A 14,569-nucleotide genomic window follows, 5' to 3' on the forward strand; every position below is an offset into this window, starting at 1 on the left:
TAATTAAAAAAAATTAAAAGTACGAATGATAATAATAATATATGAATATATGTGTGTACAATGAAAATAATATATACAAACAAATGATGCACAGTATAGTTTTCACCACCTGGTGACCAATGCCTGTCCCATCCCCGTAAACAATTCCGAAACAGATAAATCTCGACACCGTAATCCTGGATGAGCAAGAGGCCCAAAAAGACAGCAAGAGAGAAATATCACACCAAAGGAGTCCAAGAGAATCCTCGGAAGAACAAGAGCCCTTCTTCCTGGTCAGTTCTCCATTATATACTGGGCATGACGTTGCATAATATGGAATGCTCCATTGGCCGATTTGGCCCTCAGTCTTAATTAAGTTCAAATCATAAGGGCAGTTGTGGACCCCCTGTCCCGGCCTTGCTCTGCCCCACCCTGTTGTGCTCCTGCACACTGGCAAGAACACGGGAAGCTGAAAGGTCCTTGAGGCCTCAGTGCCAACTGTAAACATCAGTGTGCTGTCAGCGTTCTTCTCATAGTGAATCCCAGACTAAACCCAAAACACAGAAGAGCTCTTCTAGCAGCTACAAAGAAAAACTAACTCTGCCCCAGTCAAAACCAGGACATATACTTACAAAGCCATCAGTTTTCCCACTATGTACCCTTCCTCCTGACAGTTTCCTAAAATACAGTAAGAATAATTTGATAGCTGGAAGACGATGGGAAAATAGATGTTTTGGGAACATGCGCTGCCCAGTTAGTTATGGACACAGCATCCTGGGAAAGGGATAGGTTATATGACTGTTAGACACCATGACTTTACACACCTGATCCATCTCTAACATTTTCAAAACATCTTTTCTCAGGAACAATGAATCGAAAAATAAAATACTTTTTCCAGTGGATTCAAATATTCCTCAGGAACCTAATTATATTCTGAAAGAAATGAATTTTCTACTAGAAAGCTTGGCCAACCTTTAGTACTGTGTTGCTTCCAGTCGGTTGTATAGATTAGTTTTAACATATATGCCTACTCAGGAAAAAAATGCTACAAGTCATATCATGGCCACAGAAGGAAAAATGTCATAACTTTTAGTGGGATTGGTTTGGAGTGTATTAGTGTCAGACCCCGTACTTCAGTCATGGAAACAGCACACTGGAAGTAGTTGTATTGTAAAACTGAACAGGTAACAGTGGTGGAAGCTAAGGTAAGGGGAGAAATGTTCTGAAATACCGTGCAGTTATTTGTCTTTCTGTGACAGCACTGTGGCTTAAAGGTCTGCTAATCATTGGAAAACAGTTCTCATTGTTGTCAGATGACAGTATTTCAAATCAAATGTAATGCATTCTGGCGTCTAGAGTCTACATGCCTGACACATGGCTGCTGTGGATGGTGAACAGTAGATTCCCAAAGGGAAACTTACTTATCTGCATCTGAGATGTGCTGTCTCTCTTGGCTGCTGGAATGCATTGTTCTTTAATGGTGCCTTTCATGTAATCACATGCAGAGGCGTTATTGGACCATCACCTTAACGATGTTAGTTCCTTTTTGTTAATGAGTTTGTTGTGCTCTGACACTTGAAAGTGTTCCAAATATAGAAATACAGCATTTGCCAGAAAACAATGGCCTCTGTAGGCAAGCAGCATGTCACATAGATACAGAGCCTTATTGAACTTGGAGAGGCTGTACATAGGTGCAGCTGTATGATTTCCATTCCCTCCACTCTTTAAACCAATTACTCTTACCTCTGCACATCTGAAGCTGCAGCCTGCAGTTCAAAGACTCTTTGAACAAAAGGGTAGACAAATATTATTTCTGTCTTGCCCAAAAAGAAATCAAGACACATAAAAGCCAGGTGACTTGTCTAATATGGTGCCACCTGGCTTTGATTTTGTGGATGTAGAAGCACATGGTTAGTGGAATTTGAGTGTCCAACTACCTGAGTTCTTTTTACAAAGATGGGGGAAAACATATATGAAGTAGACTCTCCTGGAGTAGGTTGCCAGAGCTTGCAGTCTTGTATTTTGACCATCGTCTTGAATATATCTGGAGATGAGCAGTTCAGCTCACTTCAAGAGAAAATTTTAAGACTTATATGTTATGTGTTTATTGTTATTATCATCAGTTCAGTGGTAAAACCCCCAGTTTAGAGAATATCAACATGGAATTGCCTGTGAGAACTTAATGAAGTTCAACAAGGCCAAGTGCAAGGTCCTGCACATGGGTCGGGGCAATCCCATGCATAAGTACAGGCTGGGCAGAGAATGGATTGAGAGCAGCCCTGAGGAAAAGGACTTGGGAGTGCTGGTGGGTGAGAAGCTCAACATGAGCCGGCAATGTGTGCTGTCAGCCCAGAAAGCCAACCGTATCCTGGGCTGTATCAAAAGGAGCGTGGCCAGCAGGTCGAGGGAGGTGATTCTGCCCCTCTACTCAGCTCTCATGAGACCCCACCCGGAATACTGTGTTCAGCTCTGGAGTCCCCAACACAAGAAGGACATGGAGCTACTGGAACGTGTCCAGAGGATGGCCACGAAGATGATCCGAGGGCTGGAGCACCTCTGCTATGAAGACAGGCTGAGAGAGTTGGAGCTGTTCAGCCTGGAGAAGAGAAGGCTCCGGGGTGATCTCATAGCAGCTTTCCAGTACCTAAAGGGGGCCTACAGGAAAGCTGGAGAGGGACTTTTTACAAGGGTGTGTAGTGATAGGACAAGGGGCAATGGCTTTAAACTGAAAAAGGGCAGAATTAGGTTAGATATAAGAAAGAAATTCTTTACATTGAGGGTGGTGAGGTACTGGAACAGGTTGCCCAGAGATGTTGTGGATGCCCCATCCCTGGCAGTGTTCAAGGCCAGGTTGGATGAGGCTTTGGGCAACCCGGTGTAGTGGAAGATTTCCCTGTCCATGGCAGGGGGGTTGGAACTAGATGATCTTTAAGGTCCCTTCCAACCCTAACCATTCTATGATTCTATGATTCTATGGAAATCCTCAGTTTAGACAGGGAAGAAAAAATGTGTAATTTTCAAAAACTCTTTGACTCGTCATCAAAAATATGACATGGTTTCTTCTCGAACTAGTGTTTCCAAATACTGCTAATTTACTTCTTGAGCAGATAGGCTATGTACGTGGCAGAAGATGTAGCTGATAAAATAACAGAATCTTTGGCCCTCTGTCAGCCAAATGAAAACTGCTAAAAAATATAACTTTTCTTTGTTTCAGGAGCTCCATCTGTGTTTGATGCTACCATCTTTATGACATTACGTGCTACATAAAGTACCACCCTATAAATATAAAGTTGGCAGATTCAGAATCTGTGAGATAAATTACCTCCTACTCCAGCCAAGTCTTGGCTTTGCCTTGCAGAAATTGCCATCTCTCTAATTTTAGATGCATTGATGGCACTTCTGATAGAGTGGCTCAAATAGTTGACAGTATGATAGTCAAAGTTATCTAGCATTACCTAATGATAAATTTGATACTAATCTCCCTTTATCATCCAGAGTTATGTCTACGGATGCTCCAGGTTGTAGCTGCAGTTCTTAATAACTTTGACACACCTGTTCTAATTGTGTGTTGTGGGTTTTTTTATGTTGCCAGAAACTGAAGAAATTCAGGAATTAGTCAGTGAACCATTGCCAGGAATGAAGAAAAGTTACAAACTTTCCTTTCATTTGATAATAAAAAATAAAAGGATTTGATGACAGAGACAGTGCTTGTTTAGAGAATTGTTCCAGGCATATTTGATGTGGATAAAATTTATAATTGAGAATGTTGTGTCAGAGCTCTTGATTTTTGGAAGCAGATCTAGGCTGTTGGGCAAGGAGCTGCCAACCTATCAAAAGAATCATAGAATCATCATTTAGTTTGGAAGGGACCTCCAACCTGCTCGAAACTGGTCTAACCAGACCAGGCTACTCCAGGCCATGTCCAGGCTAGTCCTCAACGTCTCCAAAGATGGAGATTGCACACCTCCTCTGGGCAGCCAGTGCCAGTGTTTGACCACCCTCTTGGTAATTTTTGTTTTCCTAATACGTAACTGGAATGTCCCATGTTTCAACTTGAGTCCTTTGCAATTTTTTGCTATCACTGTGTACCTTCGACAAGAGTCTCGCTCTGTCTTTTTGGTGTCTTTCAGTTAGGTAGTTGTAGGCAGCAGTAAGGTCACTCTCTTCTCCAAGGTCTCCTATGGCAACCAATCATTATTACCCAGCTGGACTGAGTTGAGATAATGAACTAATTACTAATCAACTCAAGGTACCGATCCTGCCTACAAGAGGCAGGCCATTTCCTCCTGGCTGTGGAAGATGCAACAGTGTCCTTGGTGCTGCAGCCCAGGCTGGTGAGCAACAACTGGTGACCCCGACGTGATACATCCATGAGGCCCTGGGAAGCCCTGACTCCCTTGCCGGAGCCGAGAGCCTGAGCCAAAAGAGCTGGAGCCGGGAGCCCGAGCGAGAGTCCTTCGGAGAAGAAGGTAAAGCCACAAGCCCCGACGTGGTATTCACGGGAGGGAAGCGTGCTGGAGTTGGATGAATGGGCTGGGTCTCTGCTCACCTTAAAGCCTTTGTGAAAACAAAAAAATGGTAAAACAAAAAGGGGGAATTATGGCAACCAATCATTATTACCCAGCTGGACTGAGTTGAGATAATGAACTAATTAACTACTCAACTCAAGGTACCGATCCTGCCTACAAGAGGCAGGCCATTTCCTCCTGGCTGTGGAAGATGCAACAGCGTCCTTGGTGCTGCAGCCCAGGCTGGTGAGCAACAACTGGTGACCCCGACGTGATACATCCATGAGACCCTGGGAAGCCCCGACTCCCTTGCCAGAGCCGAGAGCCCGAGCCTGAGCCAAAAGAGCCGGAGCCGGGAGCCCGAGCGAGAGTCCTTTGGAGAAGAAGGTAAAGCTGCAAGCCCTGATGTGGTATTTGTGGGAGGGAAGCGTGCTGGAGTTGGATGAATGGGCTGGGTCTCTGCTCACCTTAAAGCCTTTGTGAAAACAAAAAATGGTAAAACAAAAAGGGGAATTATGGCAACTGATCATTATTACCCAGCTGGACTGAGTTAAAGATAATGAAATTAATTAATTAACTCAAGGTACTGACCCTGCCTACAAGAGGCAGGCCATTTCCTCCTAGCTGTGGAAGATGCAACAGTGTCCTTGGTGCTGCAGCCCAGGCTGGTGAGCAACAGTCTCCTTCTTTTCTCCAAGCTGAGCTGGCTCAGTTTTTCCAGCCTCATCTCATGTGTCGTGTTCTGCAGCCCCTGACTGTCTTGGTGGCCGGTAGCTAAACACTAAAACCTGAACCTTTTATCTTTTTCTGTTCAATAGGGTCTGTTTCATTTAAGCCAAGGCAATAATGCATCTCTGAAAAGTGTTTTTAGATGTTTAGTTGAACATTTTGGTATCAATTTCTAAACTATTATGGTCATAGAGTTGTAGAATGGTTTGGTCATCTAGGATATCCAGGTGGAATACTCTGTTAATCATTAACTGGCTGGTGAGAAACAGAGGTAGCAGGGAACAGGGCTTTTTCCATGAACATTGACCTTTAACTATAGCTCTGGCTAATCACCAAAAGTACTGTTTCCTGGAAGTAAACACCGTGTTTGGCCTAATCCTTCTAAACTATTTTGTGTTCACTTGTGTCCTTACACAGATGGAAGCCAGAGGCACTGGTGCCTAAGCAACATGCCAAGGTCACTCAGTAGTGTCGTGTGGGTAGAACCTGGTAGTTCTCTCCCAGCCAACAAAATGGAAAAAAAAAAACAGTGTAAAGTTTGATAAAGGGAGCAAATTTTGTACAGCTGGGCTTTGGAACACAGTGCTGCAGCTTAATACTGAGTTTGGCAAGTATTTGCATGTATAATGAGAATATCCCCTGATCAGGTGAGTGCATACAAAAGAGAGAAATTCTTTTTTTCTAACACTAGTGCCTAATAGAGAAGTATGTTCCCAGTATGAGAGAAGGTCTGTGAAGTGGCCCTTGCAAGTTGTCCTGGAGTGGAGAGCTCTGATATTCATTTAAAACATGTGGCATTGGCATTTTTGGAGGCTGGGTATTGAAGGCCATGTGCCTGTGTGTCAGCAGTTTTCCTGTGTGAAAGGACTTTATCACCCAGGCTGTGGTGGCCTGTGCTTTATAATTTAGTCATTTCTACTTCCTCTTACAAGATTACTAATTTTGAGGCATAGCGCACTAGGAAGGCATAGCAAACAGAGATGGCTTCTTACTGATCGTTTCAGAAGTTAATTCTTGACGTTTAAATAAGGTGCTCAACCTGCCTTTGAGCACCAGAGGGTGCTCCTGTATTGCAAAGATGTGGCTCTCCGGAGATGTGTTCTGGAGAAGCTATTTCATGTTCTTTGTTTGCGTGGGATTCTTCAATAATTTTAACTACCTTAATTGTTTTTTTATCACACTTTTTCTGCAGAATATTCTAACAGACTTGGAAAGAGAGCCATGTATAAGAGAGGTCTACACATGGGACGGGGAAGATGTGGGCATGTGTGCTTGAGGCTGTTCTTCATGAACACAAGCACATTTAAGTGTGATACTTCACTAAACTTATTATCCCTCCTATTTTTGCCCTTTCTACGTATTCTTTCTCTTACTGTCTCTAGGAGCAGGACTGCCTTATGCTGTATGTTTTCTAGTTATGTAATAGCAGTGCTGTCCTCACCCTGTCTGATGTTCTCTGTCAGAAGCTCTGACTGTTCAAGGTAGATGCAGCATGTGTGGTCTTCAGAGCATTCATACAAACTCCTGGGTGCTAATGCTTATGGTACCAGCTGGCTGAAGGACCCTCTCTCCCTTAGCTGTGATTCCAAGGCAACCAACTGTTGTTAACAGTTGCTAACTTTTGGTTAAAAATGCTTTTCAGAAGGTTATTATAAGCTGAGATAATCTGAAGATGCTGTAGGCATTATAATACTTTGAAGTGCTGTTGACAACTTTAGTTCAGGATTTGTAGATGTTTCAAACCTCTACTTCCAGCTGCTCGTAACTTTCTGAAATTTTAACCATTCTGCTCGAAGATTTCCAGACAGATTCTACTGGAGGTTGAAAATTTAATGCAAGACTTGAGTAAAAATGTGTAGGGGAAAAAAAAGAAAATATTTCAGACTGCTAATTTAAAAAAAATAAAATCAGTGTTATTTTGAAGAGTTTTGATTCTGAAAAGTTTGGAAATTGAAAGCTGAAAGTTTGCCAGAGGAATGATGTCTGCAAAAGAAGACTGCCTTTTAGTATTGCCATAACTTTAATGTTGGGCCAATGCTTTTCCTGTAAGTAAAATATAGGTTGGAACTCGTAACAGGATGTGCACAGGTAGCTCAACGTGTGTGTAGCGCTGTTTCCCTTTCTGGGACCACATCATAGTCAGAGACCCCACACTCAGCAGCTGACCATGGCAGCGTTAGTTCTGCCACTACTGACTGTTTTGGTGCAAAGCACCTAAACTTTGTGCACAAATGTAATTGTGTGACCTGACTTGTGTTACAAATGCTGTTCTGAGTCAGGGAACAGCTCTGCTTTTGCTAAAATTCCTGTCAGACTCTTCTGGAGTTAGTGGAGGCAGATGGGCGCATTCTGAGCGCTACCATCTGCTCTTAGAGGAATTACCTGTGATCATGTAATTAAGAGAACAGTAATATAACTTCAGATCTGCAGCTTTCTACACATGCATGAAATGGGGACATATTCCCCTAAAGACAAGGTTTAGCTGTGCCTTCTAAAGCTAAACCTGTCTCTACAGAGTAGTGGACAGCAGTATGACATCCTTCCTGTGTTTTAGAGAAATTGTGTTCCATAATTAGAAAAATAACATGGATCCTGTAAGTAAGTACTTAACTATAACATGTAATTGCAGAGGATTGGAGTTAATGGTTGATGATTTGAAATCTTGATTCTCTTATATGAGAGACTGGGAAAAAAAAAAATAGGTTACAGTAGTCATGCCTACATGCTTCATAGGAAGCTTACAGAATTTACATAATCTAGTAGTAAAAGAAGATTTCTTGCATAGTAAATTGACAGAACAGCAAGATAATTTTGCTGATGTGAAGTGGCATTGCAGATTGCTAAATCTGAGAAGAAAATTTGAGGCCTTCAGCCTTCTCGAGCTGTGTTCACCACAATCCTTGAGCATATGGGGATGATTTACTGAACTGAGATCCCAGTCAAAGAGGAAGATTCACTTGGATAGTGCTACTGAGACAGAAGTATCTCCATGTTACTTGGCAACAGATGGTCCAGGCAGCAATAGCCATAGGAACACATATAGTCCAAAAGGCATCTGAGAGGCCTTGGTACCAGTAATATCGGGAGTCAAATAACCATGGATCTATAGAATGTAGCACTTATTTGCAGGAGGGCAAATGTAAATGCAATTGAATGACTCACTTAATAGACTTCCAAAGATGATTAAGAATTTTAGTAATTTAACCAATACTTAATTAGTTTGAAATACTTGTCTAACATTTGTGTGAAATTTTCAATAGGCAGGATTTGCTTTCTATGAGGGGAGGATAAGAAGAAATACACTTACAAAATTCACCAGTGAGCTTCTAAATATGAGGAGGTTTAGATTGAGGATCGTCTGTAGTCAAGACATTGTCATGGAAATTGCAGTTGCCAGATGTTTCTCCATTTGAAAAGTGATCTTTTGATTTTACTTTTTCACTAAAGAAAAGCCTGTTGAGAAACCGGTGGGAGGTCCAACAGCAGCGAGGGGGCTGCAAAATTGGAGTTCTAAAAATTATACCAGCTCGTGTGTCAGAAACATGAATAGAAGAGGAGGAGGAAAATGAGTTTTAAGAGACAGAGCTAATTGAGTGCTCTATCTACACAGCGTTGTGGATTTAAGTTTTGCCTGGAAAATATCCTGTATTACAGGAACTGTGAGGGTAGAAGATGGGTTGAATAATGCAACTTAATTGTGTACTGCTGAGGTTTTGTTTCAGGATTTAAGGTGCATTACAATGCTGAAAATGAGGGCACCCTCTGCCACTCAGAATGTTATTTGTTAAATACCACCAGTATGTCTGAAGTCTCTTATTTCTGTCTTCCAAAATTGTTGCTAACATTTAATGGTTTAGCTACATTTTTTTCCTTTCCCTTTTCTTTCACAAATGGAGATTTTTCTTTTAAAGAATAATTGATGATGGAAAATTACTTGTAGCGTGCAAATACAATTTTTCATACAGCTGCTTTCAGCCTGTTTGCCTCAGAAAACCCAAGACTGTGTGATCACAGTCTGTTGGTGTGTATTTGACCACCAAGTTTTCCCCCTGAGAAGTTTGAAATTTACTGGCCGATTTCAGTCAGATTTGGCAGAGAGATAATGATGTTCCTCCAGGTTTCACAAGAATGGAGAGGAGGAAGAAAACCTCTAAGGCACCTTTAAAGAAAGAATTCAGTGTGAGCTCAACTCTAGTTAGACATCAGAGAATCCAGGTGGGTATAAGCCTTTATTAAATGCCTGAGCTGAAAAGAGGCTGTGGTCAAAACAGTCAGGGATGAGAAACACGAGTATAGAGAACCAGGCCTCACTGTTTCTGGTGCTTTGCAGAAGTACTTGTCATTCAGTTATGACAAGTAGTCCTAAAGAAAGGCAGAGAATAGTGGTTTGGAAGTTAATTTGCTTGAGATTGTTGCCTATTGTAGTTAAACATACTGTTCTTCATGTTCAGTGAAGGGCATACAGTGCCTGGAAACTACGAAGATAGACACATTTGATGAAAAAGCAAGTGCTTTGCGCTGTGATGAAGTGACACCACCCATTTTGCTTCCATTCCTTTGCTCTCTGAGATGCATCTCGCTGTAGCAGCCCAGGCACAGGTTGTGTAAGAGGAAGTTAAGCCTGTTTGGTATGAGCCTCGAGTTGCTTTACAGCTTTTATAATAGAAGTATCCCTTTCATTCACTAGTGCCCAGCATGGCAAGCCCTCCCAGGATAAGGATTTTGTTACAGCTGGAGAAAAGGACACACAAAAGGTTAAGTCGACTTGTCTGAGACTGCACAGAAGGCCTTGAAGAGCTTGACACATCCCATTTGATGTCTTGACTCTTTATATTACATTTCTGTAGAGATTCCAATTGTTTTAAATGTTATTTATTTTCCTTTTTCAGCTTTATAGATTTATCTGCAGGGGACTACCACATTTAAGATGTCATTGCATGAAAGAAAAGCACTTCTCACCCATTGGTTGAGACCATCTTTAAAGCTAATTGAAATTAGATTTTTTTTGTCTGGGATTCTGACTTCAGGAGCCCTCAGTGCTACTCGGAAAGCTGGGTGTGCTGATGGGCCTGCGGCTCCCTAGACAGATGCACTTAAAAGCATTCAGCTGAAAATAAAACTAAGCCAGCTGGATGTTAGAGTTGGAGAACAGGAAAGCCAGTAAGTGAACCATTTGAAGCAATCAAGTTCCTGGGGCTGTAAGGAAAGCAGGTGCTACTGTGACATTGCTTACATCTGTGGCCTGCTGGGGGAGTGTAAGACTGTGAGTAGCTGCCTTTGAGGCAGGTGGAGACTTGCTCCTCACCCTGGGAGTTTGTCAGTGGCTTTCTTTTCCTTCCTGCTGAAGTCCTCTTCAGTACTAGGAAGCAGAGTTAAATCTGAAGTGGTGACTCGTCTGCAAGATGAGTGGTTGGTGATTTGTGAGCTTTGAGGAACTGTTTCAAGTAATTCATAACAGAACGTAGATAACTGGCTGTTAGAGGTTGATCATACATCTGCAACAATAACTTCTGGACCCGATTCTGAGAATAATGTTCTTGGTGAAGGCAACTGATAAGGTCCCCCACTTCGGCCCACTGTCTGAAGAGCATGAGGCCAATGTTTGTCTAAGGAATGCACCAACACATACAGCAATAGTGGTGGTTTTTTTTGTAGAACCTACAAGGAGGAAAGACAAGGAGAAACTGTTTGTCTGTCCCCGTTTCAACAAATGCTATTTTTTGCCAAAGAGAGTGGTTGGCAAACTCGCCTACATTTGTGATTTTTTCTTTTTTTTAAAAGTGTGAGGTTAATGCGCAAGCAGAATACCTGATGTTGGAGTCAGTCAGCCTCATGATATCTTCACCTGAAAAGTTTTAAAGTAATTTGTATCCTTGTCTTTTGATGCCATCTCATTTTTTATACAAACGTTCTTGCTCTTACAAAATATTTTGAGAGTGCCACCAGCCTGGTTTGGGGGGGAACACATTGCGAAAGAAATACTAATCTTAAAATTATTGCCAGAATTGTAGCAAGTTTCAGGGCAATCTTTCCAGAAAGTGTGTTTTTTTTGTGTATTAGGAGAAATACCCATTCAATGTGAGAAGAGTCCCTGTGTGCTGGTCCTTCCTGTTCCCAGTAATTTTCATAGAAACAGCTTGATTCTTAAGATCGGTGCTTGACCACAGGTTTTCCCTGTGACAGCACGGAGTTTTACAAAATATAGAATATAGATATCAGGATGGGTCCTTTTGGCTCTGATTCAGCTTTCACTGCGGTTTGTGCAGTCTTTTTATTGCTTCACTGGGAGTTGATTGAGGTCCTTTGATTCTTTTTCTCTCTGGTCTGATTTCAGAGTCACTGAGTCACTGAGAAAATCAACAGAGCAGCCGCCATGAAGCTGCCTGCTTGAAACGTGGCAATACTCTTCATGACTCCTAAATTTGTAAATCTGTGGGCAACGGGCTGTGAGCCTGTGTCAAATATGTCACACATGTCGAAGTTCCTGAGCGTGTATAAGCCTCACAGGGACTAGAATGCTACTAGTGTATGACGATGCACTTTCTAGATCTCTTAGGGCTTTTCTAATTTTAAGAACTGTTTTGGTGCTGTTTCATGTGAAGTTTTCTTGAGTAGCAAGCTAAAGAGGTTGTGATATGTTGCAGGCTGATAACTAGATTAAGCACAGGTAGTTGTTTCCAGTCAATTACAGATCACAGATTAGAACGGAAAAGCATGAAGTGACAAACTGGCAGAAAAATACTAACTTCAAGCTTACAGATGGGACACAATTATCTGTAAAATGGAAAAAAGAAAGTCATGTGAAAGGCAAGATCTTAGTAAAAATATGTTGCCTATATAATAGCGAGGGGAATCATCTAAACTGACTTATCACTGACACCGGTAAATCCGAGAGTGCGTATGACCAGCAGAAAAAAATTCCATAGCTCCTGATTTGCTGTGTTGTCCATTGTAAGAGAAACTCTAGGATGAAAATTTCCAGTCAAAACTAGGACAGAAGTACTCACTGCAGAACAGTAACATAGTGTGGCAGTTAGGACACACCTTAAAACTGGGAAAAACAAATCCAGATGTATGTTTTGCATGGTTCAGGCCAGAGGGATAAAATTGTTTCTCCACCTTCCCATGTGAGTTCCTTAGTCTCTGAGCTGCTGTTCTACCACATTTGCTTCTCATGAAAACGTTTGGAAGATCTGCTTTTGTTTTACTGCAGATCAGAAGCGCTTTGGAAGTGTAAAATGTTTACAGGACAAGAGATAATTTCCTGTCCAGCTTCCTAAGTGTTCTGCTTTCTGGTTATGAGCTTCCTTGGCAGCTATATTCCAGACAAAATGATTCCCTCTGCAGCAGAGTTTTTGTGAGCATGGTTCTTTCATAAATGCTTGGATTTAGCTTCTAGAACTTAGTCCCATGCTAGCTAAGAGTGACTGTGTCCCCCATCACTTTCAGAACTAAGTACAAAATGTAATTTTTTTCAATTCGGCTGTACTTCAGTAAATGTTTCTCATGTGCACAGAGCCATCCTACTGCATATTCACATGTGCTAATATAAACAAAACAACGTAAGCTAGCAAAACCTACACATGCACCCAAGTATTTTTCCATGCAGCTTGTAAAAGGAGGAAGAAAGAGATTATTCTTTCCATATTTGCAGTAGGTGAACTCTTGACATCATTAATTTCAGTGGCCCTAGATTTTGCCATGGAAGGAGGATGTAAAAATTGAGGTAAAGACAGCTACTCTGAAACTATCGGTATGTAAATATAAAGTGCGCAGTCACTGCTGAGTTTTTTAATGCTGGTAATTTTTCCAATGATGTGAAAAGTTACGAAAAATTACTTCTCCCTCACTAGGTCTTGCTTGGTTAATTGCGTAGTGATGAGACCAGAGGCTATGTGTGATTTTAATGAGAGTACAGTATAGAAATAATGGAAACTAATGCTTTAAAGCAAGAATTTTCTGAGTTATAATGTATTTATAGATTCATTTGATTTGCGATTACTCCAGCTGTTCACAGCGATGTGATTTCTCTAGTGACTAATGTGTTTCAGCAGTTTCCTGGGGGAATGAGGTGCTGAGGCTCTCTGTCAAGGGCTGTGAAATTTTCCCCTTTCAGGACTTGGTGTGGGTCCGGAGCAGCGTGATACATTGAACATGATATGACCTGACAGGTCATCACTGGTCTCTAATCACTGTGCTCTGAACCGTTATTGTCTCTCAGAGTTTCCTGTGTTAGGAGGAGGAACAGAAACCAAGGATGGAACTTTGCCTGTCTTCTGTAGTACTTTCTCATCTTTGAGACTCCCTCCCACATTGCAGTCAGGGCATGCTAGTGAAAGGGTGTATAAGAAGGTTGTTTGCTGTACCAGTTCTGTTCATTGAGCAGTAAATTGATTCAAAGTGGATGTTCAGGAAAGATCCTTTCAGGGCTGTGGAGACTTAAAGTTTTATTGCAATCCTTACAGTATGTGATGGGAAGTGGACAAGTTTTTGTGTTCGGTTTTTGCCTTCAAAATCCTACTCCTGCATTAAATAAGTAAATAAAAGTCTCAGTTCTTATTTAAAATTATGTATTATGAGCTTAATATGTAGCCACTTTTTAAAACTCATCACAGAAGGTTAGGGATTGGAAGGGACCTCAAAGGATCACCTAGTCCAATCCCCCTGCCTGAGCAGGACCACCTAGATTAGATCACACAAGAACGCGTCCAGGTGGGTTTTGAACATCTCCAGAGAAGGAGACTCCACAACCTCTCTGGGCAGCCTGTTCCAGTGTTCTGTTACCCTTACTGGGAAGAAGTTCTTCCTCATGTTTAAGTGGAACCTCCTATGTTCCAGCTTATATCCATTTCCTCTTGTCCTGTTGTTGGATGCCACTGAGAAGAGCCTGGCTCCATCCTCATGACAGTCACCCTTTCCATATTTATAAACATTAATGAGGTCCCCCCTCAGTCTCCTCTTCTCCAAGCTAAAGAGACCCAGCTCCCTTAGCCTTTCCTCATAAGGGAGATGCTCCACTCCCTTCATCATCTTTGTGGCCCTGCACTGGACTCTCTCAAGCAGTTCCTTGTCCTTCTTGAACTGAGGGGCCCAAAACTAGACACAATATTCCAGATGCTGCCTCACCAGGGCAGAGTAGAGGGGGAGGAGAACCTCTCTGGACCTGCTAACCACACCCCTTCTAATACAGCCCAGGATGCCATTGGCCTTCTTGGCCTCAAGGGCATATTGCTGGCTCATGGTCATCCTGCTGTCCACCAGGACCCTCAGGTCCCTTTCCTCTGTGCTGCTCCCCAACAGTTCAGTCCTCAACTTGTACTGGTACATGGTGTTGTTATTACCCAAATGCAAGA

Source organism: Tauraco erythrolophus, chromosome 1 (assembly GCF_009769465.1).
Source record: "Tauraco erythrolophus isolate bTauEry1 chromosome 1, bTauEry1.pri, whole genome shotgun sequence".
Classification (NCBI taxonomy): domain Eukaryota; kingdom Metazoa; phylum Chordata; class Aves; order Musophagiformes; family Musophagidae; genus Tauraco; species Tauraco erythrolophus.